We start from the raw sequence: 19,452 nt of genomic DNA on the forward strand, positions 1-19,452 counted from the left end.
AGCCACACTGGGGGCCTGACTCACTTAACAGCAAAACAGCAGTAATTGTGTGGTATTAGACCTCACAGCCAGACATGGTGTGTCTTGCCCTGCCTGATAAAGCAACCTTAGCAGCCACACACAACTGAGGCTTACAACCAACTGGGCTGTGGGCTAGTCTAGCTTACCTATGTGTCTATAGCAAGACCAACTCTGCCACAACATAAGGGCACACAAAGACCATAAAGGGGACACTGCTAGAACATTTGGAACAGGTGACAAGAGGGAAGCACATTGCTGGGCCCCATATGGCATCTCTTACAGAAGGCCACATTTCCAAGATCAGGGGACATAGTTGATCTACCTAATACATAGATATAAGCACAGAGAAGTAGGCAAAATGAGGAAACAAAGGAATATGTTCCAAATAAGGGAACAGAACAAATCCTCAGAAAAAGAACTAAATGAAACAGAGATAAACAATCTACCTGATAAAGAGTACAAACTAATACTCATAAGGATGCTCACTGGCCTTGGGAGAAGAATAGATGAACACAGTGAGAACTGGAAAATATAAAAAAGAACCAATCATAACTGAAGAATGCAATAATGGAAATGAAAAATTCACTAGACTAGGGAATCAATAGCAGAGTAGATGACACAAAATGGATCAGTGATCTAGATGAAAGAGTAGAGGAAATCACCCAAGCTGAACAGAAGAAGAAAAAAAAAATTAAAAAGAATGAGGACAGTCTAAAGGACCTCCGGGACAACATCAAGCATACTAACATCTGTATTATAGGTGTCCCAGAAGGAGAAGAGAGAGAAAAGGGGCAGAGAACCTGTTTGAAGAATAATAGCTGAAAACTTCCCTAACCTGAGGAAGGAAACAGAAAACCAGGTACAGGAAGCACGTGAGTACCAAACAAGATGAACCTAAAGAGGCCCACACTAAGACACATTATATTAAAATGTCAAGAATTAAAGATAGAGAGAGAATCCTAAAAGCTGTAAGAGAAAGGCAGCAAGTTACATACAAAGGAAACCCATAGGCTATCAGCTGACTTCTCAGCAGAAACCTTGCAGGCTAGAAGGGAGTGGCCCAATATTCTCAAAAAGCGCTGAAAGGAAAAACCTACAACTAAGAATACCTGGCAAGGTTATCATTCACAACGGAAGGAAAGATAAAGAGTTTTCCAAACAAGCAAAAACTGAAGGAGTTCACCACCACTAAACTGGCCTTAAGTGTTAGGAAATAGGAGAAGGAGTGGAAAGGAAGGGAGAGTGGAAGTATGGCGTCCTTGAAGGCAGGAGAAGAATGTCTCTTAAGAATGGGATAAGGAACTGCATTAGAGGCCACTGAGAGGTCGAGAAAAAAATCAGGGCAGGTATGAAGATATGTGGGCTACACTTCAAAAAAGAGTTGAGGAATGTGCAAGTGCTGGAGAGCTGGTGGACACCGAGGTGGTTATGCTTTCAGCACGCTGGGAGAAAAAGAGGACAAGCCTAATAGAGTTACAGGAGCAGCTGCAGCAGCTTCCAGGTTTAATAGCAGATTTAGAATCCATGACAGCAAATCTGACTCATTTAGAGGCTAGTTTTGAGGAGGCAGAAAACCACCTGCTGACTGTGGAGGATTTATGTGGACAATGTGACTTAGAAAGATACAAACATATGCAGTCCCAACAACTGGAAAATTATAAGAAAAATAAGAGGAGGGAACTTGAAACCTTCAAAGTATGACAATGTTCACAGAAAAAGAGACCAGCAATTTGCAAAAGGTTGCAGAAAAACAAAAGGTGTTACTTCCTCCAATTATTTCATTCAACTTGTAATTGTTTTGGAAACTCTTTTCTAAGTTGGTGAAAAACTAACTTTTGGGGACAAAAACACAAAATTAATAACCCTCAAAGTTAGTAACATAGATCAGCATCATCCACTGAGTTCTGGATTCTTCCTTCTATACTCCATTGAGGTTAATGAGTTAAGTTCACCTTTCACTTGTACTACATACAGCAAATCTCTACAATATTATTGGAATTAGTTATTTCTTGTCTATTTTTTAATATTGGCAGCAGGAAAGTTTTCTGTGTTCCCCAAATATTGTATTCCTTTCAACTTTTTAGTGATAGTCACTTGAATATTAAACAATAGAAAAAGAAAGGTAAGATCTTAAGCCTTAATTTTTTATTTTCAGTGGGGACAGAATTCCATTATTGTAAGCACATGTAGAGCAAATAAGTTTTCACAGTCCTTAAAGACATGAGAAATTGGCAATGAATAGACATGCCTGTTATTTAGGGATTATTCATCATTTTTCCACTTTAATTTTTAAAATAGATTATCATTCCATGTATAAATCTTAAAATCACTCAAGATTTTTTAAGTTTAGAAGTATTATGCTACTGAAAAAAGTGTAGAGGTAAGGAGATCTAGGATTGAATATTGTTCTTACCTCCATAAGACTCCTGATTTAACATGGCTTTAATATGCAGACTTGTTCTTTTACCTTCACTTAAGTGCCTCACTAAATTAACCATCATTCTCCATTTTCTCTATAAAATATACCGGCTGATACCCATAGCATGCTGAATGCTCGTGGCTGAAGGCTACTCACCAGTACATCCAAATACTTTGTTTTTGCCAGTTGTGTTGAACATTTACCCAGAGTGAGCTGTGTTTGCTCCTGAACTTATTTCTGCTTGTTATTGCAATATGTGGTGTAATTAAATATCAGATAAAATGATTAAACTTCAGCGTTAAGGAGAACTATTTGTAAGAAAACTAAGTTGACTGTTTTGGAAGACTTAATATGGGTAAACAGATTTTAACAGTTGCTGCAAAAGGTATAATTAAGAATTAGAAAAGATTTGGGGAAAAAATAAAAAACATCCTGAAAGATTCTGTACACAGATTGTTTCACACATCTTAAATTCCTGCTCTTCTTTTAAAAATAGATTGGAAATTTTATCCAATGCAGTATGGGTGACTTATGCAAGAATTTTCAGTCAGTGGACCTGACCAAAGAATTCCTGAATAAAAGTATGGTTATATATTTTTTAAAAACCCAAATGTTAAATTGACTTATTTAAGTGGAAAAGAAAAGCCACACACAGGAATAAGAAAATTATCAAAGAAACAAAAATCACTGATAAAGCAGCAGATAAACCACCTATAAAGCTAGTATGAAGGTCAAAAGACAAAAGTACTAAAAATGTCTATCTCCATGATAAGAAGTTAAGGGATACACACACAAAAAAGTGGTTATATATGATATCAAAAACATAAAACGTGGGGGAGAGGAGTAAAAGTGTAGGGTTATTAGTAAGAGGTCAAACTTAAGAGATCATCAACTTTATACAGATTGCTATATACATAGGTTATTGTATATGAACCTCATGGTAACCACCAACCAGAAACCTATAATAAATATACAAAAAATCAAGAGAAAGGAACCCAAACATAATACTAAAGAAAGCCATCAAATCACATGGGAAGTGAGCAAGAGAAGAAAGAAACAAAGAAGAACTACTAGAACACCCAGAAAAAAGTAACAAAATGGCAGTAAGTACATACTTATCAATAGCTACTTTAAATGTCAATGGATGAAATTCTACAATCAAAAGATATCAGGTGGCTGAATGGATTAAAAAATAAGACCTGTATATATGCTGCATACAAGAGACACACTTCAGACCTAAAGACATACAGAAACTGAAAGTAAAGGGAGGGAGGGAGATAATTCATGCAAATGGAAACAAAAAGAAAGCTGGGGTAGCAATATTTATGTCAGATACAATGGACTTTAAAACAGAACCTGTAACAACAAAGAAGGGCATTACATAATGGTAACAATCTGACAAGGGAGCAATCTGACAAGAGGACATAACATTTGTAAATATCTATGCACCCAGCATAGAAGCACCTAAATATATAAAGCAAATATTAACAGACAAAAAAGGAGAAATTTGCAGTAACACAATAATAGTAGTGGACTTTAACATTCCACTTACATCAATAGATAGATAATCCAAACAGAAGATCAATAAGGAAACATTGGCCTTAAATGACACATTAGACTAGATGGACTTAGTAAATATATACAGAACATTCCATCCAAAAATGGCAGAATACACACTCTTTTCAAATGTACATGGAACATTTTCCAGGATAGATCACATATGAGGCCACAATACAAGTCTCAATAAAGTTAAGAAGATTGAAATAACATCAAGCATGTTTTTCTGACCACAATGGTGTGACACTAGAAGTCAACTACAAGAAGAAAACTGGAAGAGCCACAAATATGTGGAGATAAAACAAAATGCTACTGAAAAGCTATTGGTTCAATGAGGAAATCAAACAATACCTGGAGATAAATGAAAATGAAAACACGACATACCAAAATTTATGGGATACAGCAAAAGTGGTACTAAGAGGAAGGTTAAAGTAATACAGGCTTACAGCAAGAAACAATAAATAAAAAGAAAAATCTCAAATAAACAGTCTAACATTACACCTAAAACAACTAGAAAAAGAAGAAAAAATGAAGTCCAAAATCAGTAGAAGGAAAGAAATAATAAAAATCATAGCAGAAATAAATGAAATAGAAACTAAAAAGACAATAGAAAAGATGAATGAAATAAGAGTTGACTCTTTGAAAAGACAAACAAAACTAACAAACCTTTAGCTGGACTCAAAAAAAGAGAGGAGGCTCAAATAAATAAAATCAGAAAGGTAAGAGGAAAAATTACAATGGATACCACAGAAATACAAAGGATTATAAGAGAATGCTATGAAAAGTTATATGCCAACAAATTGCATAACCAAGAGGAAATGGATAAATTCTTAGAATCATACGAGCTTCCAAAACTAAGTCAAGAAGAAATAGGAAATCTGAATAGACCAATCACTAGTAAGAAGATTGAAACAGTAATCAGAAACTTCCCCAAAAAACAAAAGTCCAGGACCAGACGGCCTCCACGGTTAATTCCACCAAACATTCAAAGATTTAATACCTATCCTTCTCAAATACTTCCAAAAAATTGAAGAGGACAGGACACTTCCTAACTCATTTTACAAGGCCAACATTACCCTGATACCAAAACTAGACAAGGACAACACAAAAAAAGAAAATTACAGGCCAATATCACTGATGAAAATAGATGCAAAAATCCTCAACAAAATACTAGCAAATTGAATACAGCAATACATTAAAAAGGTCATACACCATGTTCAAGTGGGATTTATTCCAGGGATGCAGGGATGGTTCAATATCCACAAATCAATTAATGTGATACAGCACATTAACAAAATGAAGAACAAAAATGAGATGATCATCTCAGACACAGAGAAAGCATTTGACATGCTTCAGCAACAATTTATGATAAAAACTCTGAATAAAATGGGTATAGAAGGAAAAGACCTCAACACAATAAAGGCCATATATGAAAAACCTACAGATAAAATCATACTCAATGGTAAAAAACTGAAAGCTATCCCTCTAAGAACAGGAGCAAGATAAGGATGCCCACTCTCGCCACTCTTATTTAACATAGTATTGAAAGTCCTAGCCAGAGTGATCAGGCAAGAAAAAGAAATAAAAGGGATCCAAACTGGAAAGGAAGAAATAAAACTGTCAATACTTGAAGAGGACATGATTTTATATACAGAAACCCCTAAGGAATGCAACAAAAATCTATTAGAAACAATAAATGAATACGTTAAAGTTGTAGGGTACAAAATCAACATACAAAAATCAGTTGCATTTCTATACACTAAAGATGAAATAGCAGAAAGAGAAATGAAGAATACAATCCCACTTACAATCACAACAAAAAGAATATAAAATACCTAGTCACAAATTTAACCAAAGAGATGAAAGCCCTGTATACTGAAAATTATAAAACACTGTTGAAAGAAATCGAAGAAGACACTAAGAAATGGAAAGATATTCTGTGCACATGGATTGGAAGAATTAACATAGTTAAAATGTCCATACTTCCTAAAGCATTCATAGATTCAATGCAATCCCAATCAAAGTTTCAAAGACATTTTTCAGGGAAATAGAACAAAGAATCCTAAAACTTCAGTGGAGGAACAAAAGACCCCCAGTAGTCAAAGCATTCCTGAGATAAAAGAACAAAGCTGGAGGTATCACACTCCCTGATTTCAAAATAGACTACAAAGCTATAGTAATCAAAACAGCATGGTCCTGGCAGATAAACAGACACATAGATCAATGGAAAGGAATCAAGAGCCCAGAAATAAAACCACCCATCTATGGACAGCTAATCTTTGACAAAGGAGCCAAGAACATACAATGGAGAAAGGAAAGACTCTTTAATACATGGTGTTGGGAAAACTGGACAGCCACATGCAAAAGAATGAAAGTAGACAGTGGTCTTACTTACTTAATGATCTTACACCATACACAAAAATTAACTCAAAATGGATTAAAGACTTAAATGTAAGACCTTAACCCATAAAGTTTCTAGAAGAAAACATAGGCAGTACGCTCTTCAACATCTGTCTTAGCAGTATCTTTTTGAATATGATGTCTCACCAGGCAAGGGAAACAAAAGAAAAAATAAATAGGACTACATCAAACTAAAAAGCTTCTGCACAGCAAAGGAAACCATCAAGAAAACAAAAATACAACCTAACAAGTGGGAGAAGATATTTGAAAATCATGTATCCAATAAAGAGTTAATATCCAAAATATATAGAGAACTCATACAACTCAACAACAAAAAAAACCAAACAACCCAGTTAAAAAATGGGCAAAGGATCTGAACATTTTTCCAAGGAAGATATACAGATGACCAACAGGCACATGAAAAGATGTTCAACATCACTAATTATTAGGAAAATGCAAATCAAAAGTACAATGAGACATCACCTCACACCCATCAGAATGGCTATAATTAACAAGCCAAGAAATACCAGGTGTTAGAGAGGATGTGGAGAAGAGAGAACCCTTGTACACTGCTGGTGGGAAGCTAAATTGGTGCAACCACTATGGAAAACAGTGTGAAGATTCCTCAAAAAATTAAGAATAGAACTACTATATGATCCAGCTATTCCACTTCTAGGTATTTATCCAAAGGACATGAAAACACTAATTGGAAAAGATATTTGCACCCCTATGTTCATAGCAGCATTGTTCACAATAGCCAAGACTTGGAAACAACATAAGTGCCCATCAATGGATGAATAGGTAAAGAAGATGTGGTATAAGTACACAATGGTATACTACCCAGCCATAAACATGATGAAATCTTGCCATTTGTGACAACATGGATGGAACTTGAGGGTATTATGATAAGTGAAATAAGTCAGATGGAGAAAGTCAAATACTGTATGATTTCACTCATAAGTGAAAGATTAAAACAACAACAACAACAAACAAATAGATACAGAGATTACATTGGTGGTTATCAGAGAAGAAGGGGGAGGGAGGAGGATGAGAAGGGTAATAGGGCACGTGTACTATGATGGGTGGTAATTAGTCTTTGGGTGGAGAACATGGTGTAATCTACACAGAAATCAAAACATAATGATGTACACCTGAAATTTACATAATGTTATCAACCAATGTTACCTCAAAAAAAATCTATTCAGCTTTTGTCCTATTTTCTTCTTCTTTGTCATTCTGGGACAACCAGTCATTCTACTTTAGGATAAAATCACTCTATTTTCCCCTTAACAAAAGCACGTCCTTCATACCTTTCCTTATCAAAAACACATCTCATTTTCCTTGCACACAGAGTTTTTTTCTTTACGCTTATTATTGCTAGTAGTTTCATTTACATATACTGATGAGAATTTTTAACCATCAGTAACCTTTCTTTCACAGAGAAAACTAGGAAGTAATCACTTGTGAACTGTCTCCCACATATGAAATGAAGACATCATTTCATAATTTCTAAAGACATATGTCTTTTCATAATACAATTTCTTATGTCTATTTACAGACTCAAATATATTTAGCTTCTCTATACTGTATAAAAACAAGGTGCCAACAGTAAATAAACTTATGTTTAACAGTTAATGTTTCAATATTTCATCTTATTTGAATCAATGAAAATCCATCATTTGACTTAGTATAACTTTAAGTTTTCAAGTTATCAAAAAGATTTTTTTAATGTAATTGCCTAAATTTTTTTGTTAAGATTATGATAGTTAACAACCTTGTGAAATTACAGTTGTACATTATTATTAGTCATGTTGTAGTACACCACGTCACCCTTAGTGCCCTCCCCCCAACCCCCCCCCTTTCCCCTGGTAACCACCGATCAGTTCTCTTTGTTTATATGTTAACTACCACCTATGAGTGGAGTCATACAGAGTTCGTCTTTCTCTGTCTGGCTTATTTCACTCAACATAATACCCTCAAGGTCTAGCCATGTTGTTGTGAATGGGACGACTTTGTCCTTTTTTACGGCTGAGTAGTATTCCATTGTATACATATATACAATATTGTATATATATATACAATATCTTCTTTATCCAATCATCAGTTGCTGGGCACTTAGGTTGGTTCCATGACTTGACTATTGTGAATAATGCTGCTATGAACATAGGGGTGCATGGGACTTTTGGAATTGCTGATTTCAGGTTCTTAGGATAGATACCCAGTAGTGGGATGGCTGGGTCATAAGGTATTTCTATTTTTAACTTTTTGAGAAATCTCTATACTGTTTTCCATAGTGGCTGCACCAGTTTGCATTCCCACCAACAGTGTAGGAGGATTCCTTTTTCTCCATAGCCTCTCCAACATTTGTTACTCTTGGTTTTGGATATTTTCGCCATTCTAACAGGTGTAAGGTGATATCTTAGTGTAGTTTTGATTTGCATTTCCCTGATGATTAGTGATGATGAGCATCTTTTCATGTGTCTATTGGCCATCCGTATATCTTTGGAGAAATGTCTGTTCATGTCCCCTGCCCATTTTTTGATTGGGTTGTTTGATTTTTTGTTGTTGAGCTGTGTGAGTTCTTTACATATTATGGAGATTAACCCTTTGTCAGATAAATAACTTGTAAATATTTTTTCCCAATTAGTGGGCTGTTTTTTTGTTTCAATCCTGTTTTCCCTTGCCTTGAAGAAGCTCTTTAGTCGGATGAAGTCCCATTTGTTTATTATTTCTATTGTTTCCCTCATGTGAGGGGTTATGATGTCTCAAAAGATTCTTTTGAAACTGATGTCAAAGAGTGTACTGCCTATATTCTCTTCTAGAAGACTTATTGTTTCAGGCCTAATCTTTAGGTCTTTGATCCATTTTGAGTTTATTTTAGTGAATGGTAAACAAGAATAGTCAATTTTCAATCTTTTTCATGTGGCTGTCCAGTTTTCCCAGCACTATTTGTTGAAGAGACCTTCTTTTCTCCATTGTATGCCCTCAGCTCCTTTGTTGAAGATTAGCTGTCCATAGATGTGTGGTTTTATTTCTGAGCTTTCAATTCTGTTCCACTGATCTGTGCACCTATTTTTGTACCAGTACCATGCTGTTTTGATTACTGTAGTTTTGTAGTATGCTTTGAAGTCAGGGATTGTGATGCCTCCGGCTTTGTTCTTCTTTCTCAGGATTGCTTTAGCAATTCAGGGTCTTTTGTTGCCCCATATGAATTTTAGGATTCTTTGTTCAATTTCTGTAAAGAATGTCATTGGGATTCTGATTGGGATAGCGTTGAATCTGTAGATTGCTTTAGGTAGTATGGACATTTTGACTATGTTTATTCTTCCAATCCATGTGCATGGAATATCTTTCCATCTCTTTATGTCGTCATAGATTTCTTTCAAGAAAGTCTTGTAGTTTTCATTGTATAGATCTTTCACTTCCTTGGTTAAATTTATCCCAAGGTATTTTATTCTTTTTGTTGCGGTCATGAATGGGATTGAGTTCTTGAGATCTTTTTCTGTTAGTTCACTGTTAGTGTATAGAAATGCTACTGATTTATGTATGTTGATTTTATATCCTTCAACTTTGCTGTAGCTGTTGATTGTTTCTAATATTTTTCCTATGGATTCTTTGGGGTTTTCTATATATAAGATCATGTCGTCTGCAAACAGTGAGAGTTTTACTTCTTTGTTGCCTATTTGGATTCCTTTTATTTCTTTTTTCTGCCGAATTGCTCTGGCCAAAACCTCCAGTACTATGTTGAATAAGAGTGGTGAAAGTGGGCACACTTGTCTTGTTCCTTTTCTGAGAGGGATGGGTTTCAGTTTTTGTCCATTGAGTATGATGTTGGCTGTGGGTTTGTCATATATGACCTTTATCATGTTGAGGTACTTTCCTTCTATACCTATTTTATTGAGGGTTTTTTTTTTTTATCATAAATGGATTTTGGATCTTGTTGAATGCTTTCTCTGCATCTATTGAGATGATCATGTGGTTTTTGTTTCTCAATTTGTTAATGTAGTGAATCATGTTGATTGACTTGCGGATGTTGAACCATCCCTGTGTCCCTGGTATAAATCCCACTTGATCATGGTGTATAATCTTTTTGATGTATTGCTGTATTTGGTTTGCCAAAATTTTGTTGAGGATTTTTGCATCTATGTTCATCAGTGATATTGGCCTGTAGTTTTCCTTCTTTGTGGTGTCCTTGTTAGGTTTGGGGATCAGGGTGATGTTGGCTTCATAGAATGTGTTAGGGAGTGTTCCATCTTCCTCAAATTTCTGGAATAGTTTGAGAAGGATAGGTATTAAATCTTCTTTGAATGTTTGGTAGAATTCTCCAGAGAAGCCGTCTGGTCCTGGACTCTTATTTTTGGGGAGGTTTTTGATTACTGTTTCTATTTCTTTACTTGTGATTGGTCTATTCAGATTCTCTATTTCTTCCTGATTCAGTTTGGGGAGGTTGTAAGAGTCTAGGAATTTATCCATTTCTTCTAGGTTGTTCAATTTGTTGGCATATAGTTTTTCATAGTATTCTCTTATGATCCTTTGTATTTTTTTGGTATCTGCTGTGATTTCTCCTCTCTCATTTCTAATTTTATTTATTTGAGACTTCTTTTTTTCTTAGTGAGTCTGGTTAAGGGTTTATCGATTTTGTTAATTTTTTTGAAGAACCAACTTTTTGTTTCATTGATCCTTTCTACTGTCTTTTTTGTTTCAATGTCATTTATTTCTGCTGTAATTTTTATTATTTCCCTCCTTATACTGATTTTGGGCTTTGTTTGTTCTTCTTTTTCTAATTCTGTTAGGTGTTGTTTGACGTTGTTTTTGTAAGATTTTTCTTGCTTATTGAGGTGAGCCTGTATTGCAATGAATTTCCCTCTTAGGACTGCCTTTGCTGCATCCCAAATATGTTGATATGGTGTGTTTTCATTTTTCATTTGTCTCCAGATAATATTTGATTTCTTCTTTAATTTCTTCAATAATCCATTGTTTGTTCAGTAGCATGTTGTTTAGTCTCCACATTTTTGCCCCTTCCCCAGCTTTATTCTTGTAGTTGATTTCTAGTTTCATAGCATTATGATCTGAAAAGATACTCGATATTATTTCAACCCTCTTGAATTTATTGATGCTTGCTTTGTTTCCAAAGATATGGTCTATCCTTCAGAACGTTCCATGTGTGCTTGAGAAGAATGTGTAACCTGCTGTTTTTGGATGAAGTGTTCTATATATATCTATTAAGTCCATCTGGTCTAATTTTTCATTTAATTCTATAATTTTCTTGTTGATTTTCTGTCTGGATGATCTATGCATTGGTGTTAATGGGGTGTTGAGGTCCCCTACTATTATTGTACTGTTGTTGATATCTCCTTTTAGTTTTGTTAATAGTTGCTTTACAAATTTTGGTGCTCCTGTGTTGGGTGCATGTATAAGTGTTATGTCATCTTGGTGGAGTGTCCCTTTTATCATTACATACTGCCCCTTGTTGTCTTTCTTTATCTGTTTTGCTTTGAAGTCTACTTTGTCTGATATAAGTATGGCAACATCTGCTTTCTTTTGTTCATTATTAGCTTGGAGTATTGTCTTCCATCCCTTCACTCTGAGTCTGTGTTTGTCTTTGGGGCTGAGGTGTGTTTCCTGGAGGCAGCATATTGTTGGATCTTGTTCTTTGATCCATCCTGCCACTCTGTGTCTTTTGATTGGAGAGTTCAATCCACTTACATTTAGAGTGATTATTGGAACGTGGGGGCCAACTGCTGCCATTTTATCACTTGTTTTCTGGTTCTTTTGCATTTCCTTTGTTTCTCGTCCCATGATTTCTGGATTCCTAATTCAAGTAGGTAAATTTCTGTATTGGCTTTCTTCTTGTTTGTAATTTGTGTCTTTATTCTTGTTATTTGTTTAGTGGTTACCAGGTGGTTTGTATAACACATCTCGTAGATGAGATAGTCCTTTTTCCAATAGCCTCTTATTTCCTTAAATTAAAACATTCCATCCCTTTTCTCTTCTCCTTCTAGGTTGTTATTGTCAGATTTTTTTCCTCTTCTTTTTGTGTTGTGAGTTTGTGGTTAAACTGACTAGGTTATATTTATTCTTGGTGTTTCCATTCTGTTTATCTTTAATGTTTTATTTAACTTTTGCTAACCTGTTCTGATGGAGAGCTGCTACTTTCTGTTATTGTCCTTCTGCTTATCTCCTTTGTTCTGGATTTTGTAACCCCTTTCCTTTTTTTGATTTTTCAGGTATGAGGTTCTTCCTGAGCATTTCTTGAAGAGGAGGTCTTGTGGCAATGAACTCCCTTAACTTTTGTTTATCTGGGAAAGTTTTTATTTCTCCATCGTATTTGAAGGATATTTTTGCTGGGTAGAGTATTCTTGGCTGCAGGTTTTTGTCCTTCAGCGTTTTGAATATTTCATTCCAATATCTTCTAGCCTGTAAGGTATCTCCTGAGAAATCTGCTGATAGCCTTATGGGGGTTCCTTTGTAGGTTATTTTCTTCTGCCTGGCTGCCCTTAGTATTTTCTCTTTGTCATTGACTTTTGCTAGCTTCACTACTATATGCCTTAGGATTGGTCTTCTTACATTGATAAAGTTTGGAGATCTATTGGCTTCTGTCACATGAAGTTCCATCTCTCTTCCCAAGTTTGGAAAGTTCTCAGCCATTATTTCCTTGAACAGGCCTTCTGCCCCCTTCTCCCTCTCTTCTCCCTCTGGGATACCTATAACCCTTATGTTGCATCTCCTAATTGAGTTGGATAATTCTTGGAGAGTTTCTTCATTTCTTTTTAGTCTTAGTTCTCTCTCCTCCTCTGTCTGCATTTCTATATTCCTATCCTCCAAATTGCTAATTCTGTCCTCCATATTATCGACCCAACTGTTCAGAGAGCCCAGATTTTTCTTAATCTCCTCCCTTGTGTTCTTCATCGCCAGTATTTCTGATTGGTTCTTCTTTATAGTATGAAGCTCTTTTGTGACATAGCTCCTGAACTCATTGAGTTGTCTATCTGAATTCTCTTTGAACTCATTGAGTTTTTTAATAATGGCTGTTTTGAAATCATCGTCATTTAGGTTATAGATTTCATTGTCTTTGGGATTGTTTTCTGGGTACTTATCATTTTCCTTCTGTTCTGGAGATTTAATATATTTTTTCATACTGCTTGATGGCATGGATTTGTGCCTCCACATAGAGATAGAGTTTAGTCGCTGCTTCCACTTGTTGCAACTGGTGTGTGTGGGGGAGCAGCTGTTTAGACTGCACCAACCAGGAACCCTGTCAGCTGTTACTGACTGGACCTGGGCCCCTCCTCGTAGTCACAGTGGTCCTGTGGGGTCCCTCATCAGTTGTGGGGGCAATCACAAGGGGGCCTCAGGCTGCTGGTGCCTACTGTTGCGGACCACCTAGACACGCTCCTTCCTTGGGGTCTGCAGTTGTGTTATGGGCTTTCCCAGCAGCCGGGAGCAGGATCACCTATAATCGCAGCTCTGTCACTGTCAGAGCCCACAAGATCACACTTGTCCACTATAGGTCCCAGTAGAGCTATGAGTATCTTCTGCAGTCTGTCGTTAGCTCACCTAGCTGTGTTACTTTTGCCCCAGGGCCTTCCAGCCTTGTGATTACTGGTTGGGACCTCTCCACTAGTGCTGTGCAGAGGCTTTCACTGAGGCTGCTGTGGGAACCTGGAGTTGCCCCCTGGGCCACGTAGCCGTTCCACTGGAGCTCCACCCAGCCCCAAACCACTCCCACGGAATCTCTGGGAGCCCCTTGTCCCATCTGGGACACGGCCAGAGTCCATGGGCCCAGCGGCGGCTGGTGGGCTGCTGCCTTGTGGGGAATTCTGCTCTTTGGGATCTTCCTGGCGTTCTGAATGCTGGGTGGGGCCTCTCTGCTAATGGCAAACAGAGGCTTTCCTTGCTGGCGGTGCAGGACCCTAGAGTTTCCCCCTGGGCTGTGGAGCCAGACGCTGGAGCTCCACCCAGCCCCCAAGCACATCCATGGGAAGTCTGGGTGCCTCTTTCACCATCCCGTGCACAGCCAGAGTCTGTGGGCCTGGCAGCAGCTGGCGGGCTGGTGCCCTGCCGGGAAATCCTCTCCCTGGCAGCTTCCCGGTGTTCTGAATGCTGGACGGAGCCTCCCTGCTAATGGCGAGCAGAGGCTTTCCCTGCTGGCAGGTGCGGGACCCTGGAGTTTCCCCCTGGGCTGTGGAGCCGGGTGCTGGAGCTCCACCCAGTCCCCAAGGACATCCACGGGAAGTCTGGGTGCCTCTTGCATCATCTCGTGCACAGCCGGAGACCGTGGGTCAAAAAGATTTTTGAAACTATTTTCAAGTAAACATAGAATAAAGCATAATTATTGTTGAAAAGTTCATTTATAAACTCTTATCCCATTTAAATCTATTTAATTTACTTGTTCTTAACAATTGTGCTTGAATTGCTCATGAAAATTTCATGAGACATTAAACAAAGTTTGCTATCATCTTAAGTTACTTTTCTTGTTGACCAGTCAAGCAAGTATCAAAAATATCACAGAAGCCAAGATCCTAAAAAGTTAAAGATATGGTTCTTCTATCATTTTTTTCTTACTGACATGCTTGGCATGCATCAAGAAATTCATTTTTATTTTACATTTTGTTCTTAGGTTGGATTTATAGTTTTATAATCTTATACATCTAGAAGAGATAACAAGCTTGTTTGACTAGTAAACTTAGGTAGAAAAAAATTGTATGTCTGCATCATATTTAATGCTGACAACTCTGAAGACATGCTTGTTTTTATTTTACCAAAAATGTAAAAACTAGATTTATTTACCAAATATTATCCAATGCCATATGAACTTAAAAAAATTTGGAGTTAGTTTCTATATTTCTGAAAGTTTTAGGAATACTCAATTAATATAAATGCTCATTTATCTCCAAGCCAATTAAAATAGAACTCTTTTAAGGGATTTAAAAAATTAATTTGGTAATACCATCTGAAGGTAGAAAAATATCACTTATACATAACAAACATGCGTACATACATAAATATACAGACAGATGCAGAGATTTTATTCATTCTAAAATTTTAGCCATGAGTCAGTAAAACATAGTAATACAAACTCACTGGTTTATACAAAATAATTACCTCTCATCTTTTCTCTACTTCATGTTTTCATCTGAATTGTGTTTCTGGCAAATGGGACAAGTCAATGTTACCTGCTTACCCGTATTTGTGAAGCAGATTGAAAAAATTTTTTCTGCCCTGGTATGCATGTGGGGGTCACTGATGCCATGCTGTTGCTGTTGTCTCTGCAGTTCCTGGCTTTGCTGCTGGGGCCACAGGGATAGTAGATGCCTCAGCTGTGTCTGGGATCACCTGGGTCAGAAACTCCGCTGCTGTGGTAGGGGGTGGCTGATTGTGGGGAGGGAGCCGGGTTCACCGGGCACTGTCTCAGCTGTTGCCTGTTACCTTGTGGCTGCAGACGCTGCCGTGGTCGGGATGTAGGAATCCTGTGCACACCTCTGCCACTGCTACCAGGCTCTGAGCCAAGGCCGGGGGGCCCAGGCTCATGGGGCTCCTCCTCCACTGCTGCTCCACTTCCCAAGGCCACAGGTACCGCTGGTGGCTGGCTGGCCAGAGTTGCACGTGCACCTCTGCTGCTGTCCATCGAGTTGTCTGGAGCTGGGGCAGCAGGCGCAGCCACCTCAGCTGAGGATCCGGGGTTCTGGGTTCTGCCTCTGCTGTTCTCCCATTTAGCCTCCTCTGTGTGCTCCAATCCACCACCTTCGGATGTACCAATGTGTGAATTCCTCCAGCATCTTGGTGTGTTATGGATGTTTTACTCACCGTAGATTGAAGGGGAGAGACAAAAGGACCCTCTCATTTCTATAGGGCGGTTTTAGTGCATTAAAAAAAATGGAAATGGCATAAGGATTTTCTCTTCTTTTCCCAGCTCCAAGAGATAATTCATCTTACAATACATAAGTATCAACAGACACCATTTGTAAAGATTTCCAATTTATTCCTCACACCACTGTAGTGAAACGAAGGTATTTGTCACATCCACTGAGAAGACTGAGGCTCAGAGAGGTGATAACATATAAAACTTTATCAGTCATTTCTAGAATACAGCAGAGGTTCTCAAACTACCCTGTGTCATCAACAGGACGTGTAAACACTTACTGCTGGGCCTCATCTGGGTGAGGCCCAAGGATATACACTTCTAACAAGTTCCCAGGTGATGCTGATGCTGCTGGTCTAGGGACCACAGTCAGAGATCCCCTGATGTGGATAATAAAAAAACAAACAAAACTGGCATTTACCCCTTACAGAGTACCTAGAGAATCACAGTGAGCTGAGAGGGCTGGTGGAGGTACATGGCCTGGGGTCAAAGCAAAAGGGACCCAGCGTGCAGTGTGCTCAGGCCTGTGATCTGGGCCATAGACTCAGGCAGTGGGTGACACTATGTCACTCCCCTAAAGTGTGAGGGGACCAGTCACTGGTCCATAGAACAGCTCATATAACATTGTGATTTAATCATATCTCCCACCCTGGGGAGCCCTGTGGGTGAGGGATTAAGCACCAGGCTCCCAAGATCTCCCTTGATCTTAACAGCTATTCAAGTTACTTATTATTAAATCCCTAACTCAGACCAGGATATAGGAAGTTAGGGGAGGTTAAGTACATCAGGAAAACCACCTTGTAAATGCCTGCTCATTAGTGGAAACTGGAATTACTCTAAAGCTTTCCCATTGTGTCCTGAAGCAGCCAGGGTTCTGAATGCTGCGATCTCCCTGGGCAATTGATGCCCAGGGTATTACCTCTTTTTTTAATAGTGAGCTATATTACTTTTAAATGATAACATTACTGAAAAATTTAAAATGCTCAGTGGCAAAAAGCAAAACAAAACAAAACAGAAAATTTTGTCTGAAATGTCTGGAGTAAATATTTGAAAGTTTTCTAGGACTAATTCTCATGATATATGAAAGCATTCCCAGTAACCGATATAGAAAGATGGGCAATTGATGTTGTGGTAGGCAGCCTCTAAGATGCCCCAATGAGCATATGTGCTGCTCAGGGCTCTCAAACTGAATGGTGCCAGAAGCTGGGGACCCCTTCCTGATGCCAAGCCCTAAGCATCAGGGCCTGAGTGCCTGGGTCCTCCTTTGTATGGAGCGTGCCAGTCGGGAGAAGCCCTGGTGGAGGCGCCGGTGGTGCTGAGCAGTACTGGGAAGCTAGACCCTGCCTGATGCCGGGGGAGAGGGAATTTCCATCCCTGACCCTATCTTATGACTTGTCCATGCTGCCACTCCAAGAGGTCGGAGGAGTGTGAGTGAGCGTTAAGTGTGTGGGTTGCATGAACGTGCAGTATGACTTAATCACACAAGTACCTCGTACACGAAGATGCACTTTTATTTGGACAGTGAAAAGACCCTTAAAAAGGTTTGATCTTGCTCTTCTACCTAGTCTTTCACGAGTTTCTGGCTGCCCATTTCTCATTCACAGTGTGGGCTATGCTTCAGAATTTGAACAATGAGGTTCAAAAATATTGTGACCAGATTCCTAGTCCAGGACTTATGTTTTTTCCCAAAACCAGTGACTGTGTGGGAATATTCATTCAGTAGGTCTGATCCAAAGTCCTATAAAGGGTACATTGAAGACCTTGAGAAGTTTCTAAAGCCTTAAGATTTAGAAGAACAGAAGAATTTCGTAGGCTGTCCTGATGAAGCACTCTTTGAACAGAAGGGTCTAATTTATGTTGCATGTCAGTTTCCTGTTGTTTTGCAGTGGTGTGGATGACCCTGAGTTTGGCTACTCCAGAGGAAAATCTTGTATTCTTGTGAAAATGAGCAGAATAATTGGATTAAAGACTCAAGGAGAACCAATGATACAATGTATTTCAAAGGATGGAAACACACAACTCTATCAACTTATCCTCCCAATGGAATTATAGACTTAAAATATTTTCCATATTATGGGAAAAAACTGCATGTGAAGTATCCACAGCCATTAGTTGCTGTCCAGGTTACCTGTGATACTAGTAGTACTATATAAGAAGTAAGAGTAGAGTGCAAGATTGACGGCTTGCCCAACCTAAAAACCAGGACGATCGTGACAAGTTGTTAGGACGAGTTGTGTTCAAAATCACAGTGCTTGTATAGTTTGATTTAGGACATCTACACAGAGTAAATATTGTGTTGTCTGTCTTCATTTTGTATCAGCTGGACCCGCCCCTCTAGAAATATGAGACCGCCTTGGAGAAAGGTGAGTGGTACATGTCACTAGGGTGACATCATAATGTGCTTCCAGATCATAGTGTTCAATGTCTTCCGAAGTAACTGTCTGTTGCTTCTGCCGCCTTTTGAACCAGTGTACAGTCACCAGATAGGGACCATGAACACCTAATTCTGAACATGTAGGATGGAGGTCTTGTCCTATTTTTATTTGGTTTAATTGCCAAGTGTCTAAAGCTTAATGTGCTGTGGCATATAAATATTTCATATGTTTAACACTGGGTAACTGTCATGTTTTGATGTCAGCAAAGTTTCAGGGATAAAATGGTGCCTGACCAACATCAAGTGACTTTATAGCTGCAGGAAATGTGATGTGTGGAGAAGTTTTGTATGTGAAGAGGAAAAAAGAAAATAAAAGTGGATTTGAAATGTTGTCTTGGATCTTTTGTAAAATTATTTTTTACATGCTGAATTAGTCTGTGGATCTTTTTGATTAAGAGCACAAACTTTTTGTGTAAAACATGCAAAAAAATTATAGTGATGGGATCATTTTTAGTGCTGGAATGAAATCTCTTATAAAGTATTTTAGACCCTAGATGAAACATAGCATTTTTAGGTTAGCCCGTATGAATATGCACCTAATTTGTTAAGAAATTAAATTCATAAGATTTAAATTATCCAATAATTTGTGACATATCTTGTTACTGCTTTTGTTTGGCAGACTGTGGACTCTAATAAAAAATATAGGGGCCGGCCCTGTGGCCAAGTGGTTAAGTTTGTGCGCTCCACTTCGGGGGCCCAGGGTTTCGCGGGTTTGAATCCTGGGCATGGACATGGCACTGCTCATCAGGCCATGTTGAG

The 19,452-nt window shown here is 38.2% G+C and overlaps 1 pseudogene; it reads left to right on the plus strand.

The window, feature by feature from the left end:
• Positions 1 to 14,271: 14,271 nt before the first annotated feature.
• On the plus strand, positions 14,272 to 18,519 carry LOC138915071 (sodium/potassium-transporting ATPase subunit beta-3-like; annotated as a pseudogene).
• Positions 18,520 to 19,452: the final 933 nt, after the last annotated feature.

The sequence above is a fragment of the Equus caballus genome, chromosome X (genome assembly GCF_041296265.1).
Source record: "Equus caballus isolate H_3958 breed thoroughbred chromosome X, TB-T2T, whole genome shotgun sequence".
Taxonomy (NCBI): Eukaryota; Metazoa; Chordata; class Mammalia; order Perissodactyla; family Equidae; genus Equus; species Equus caballus.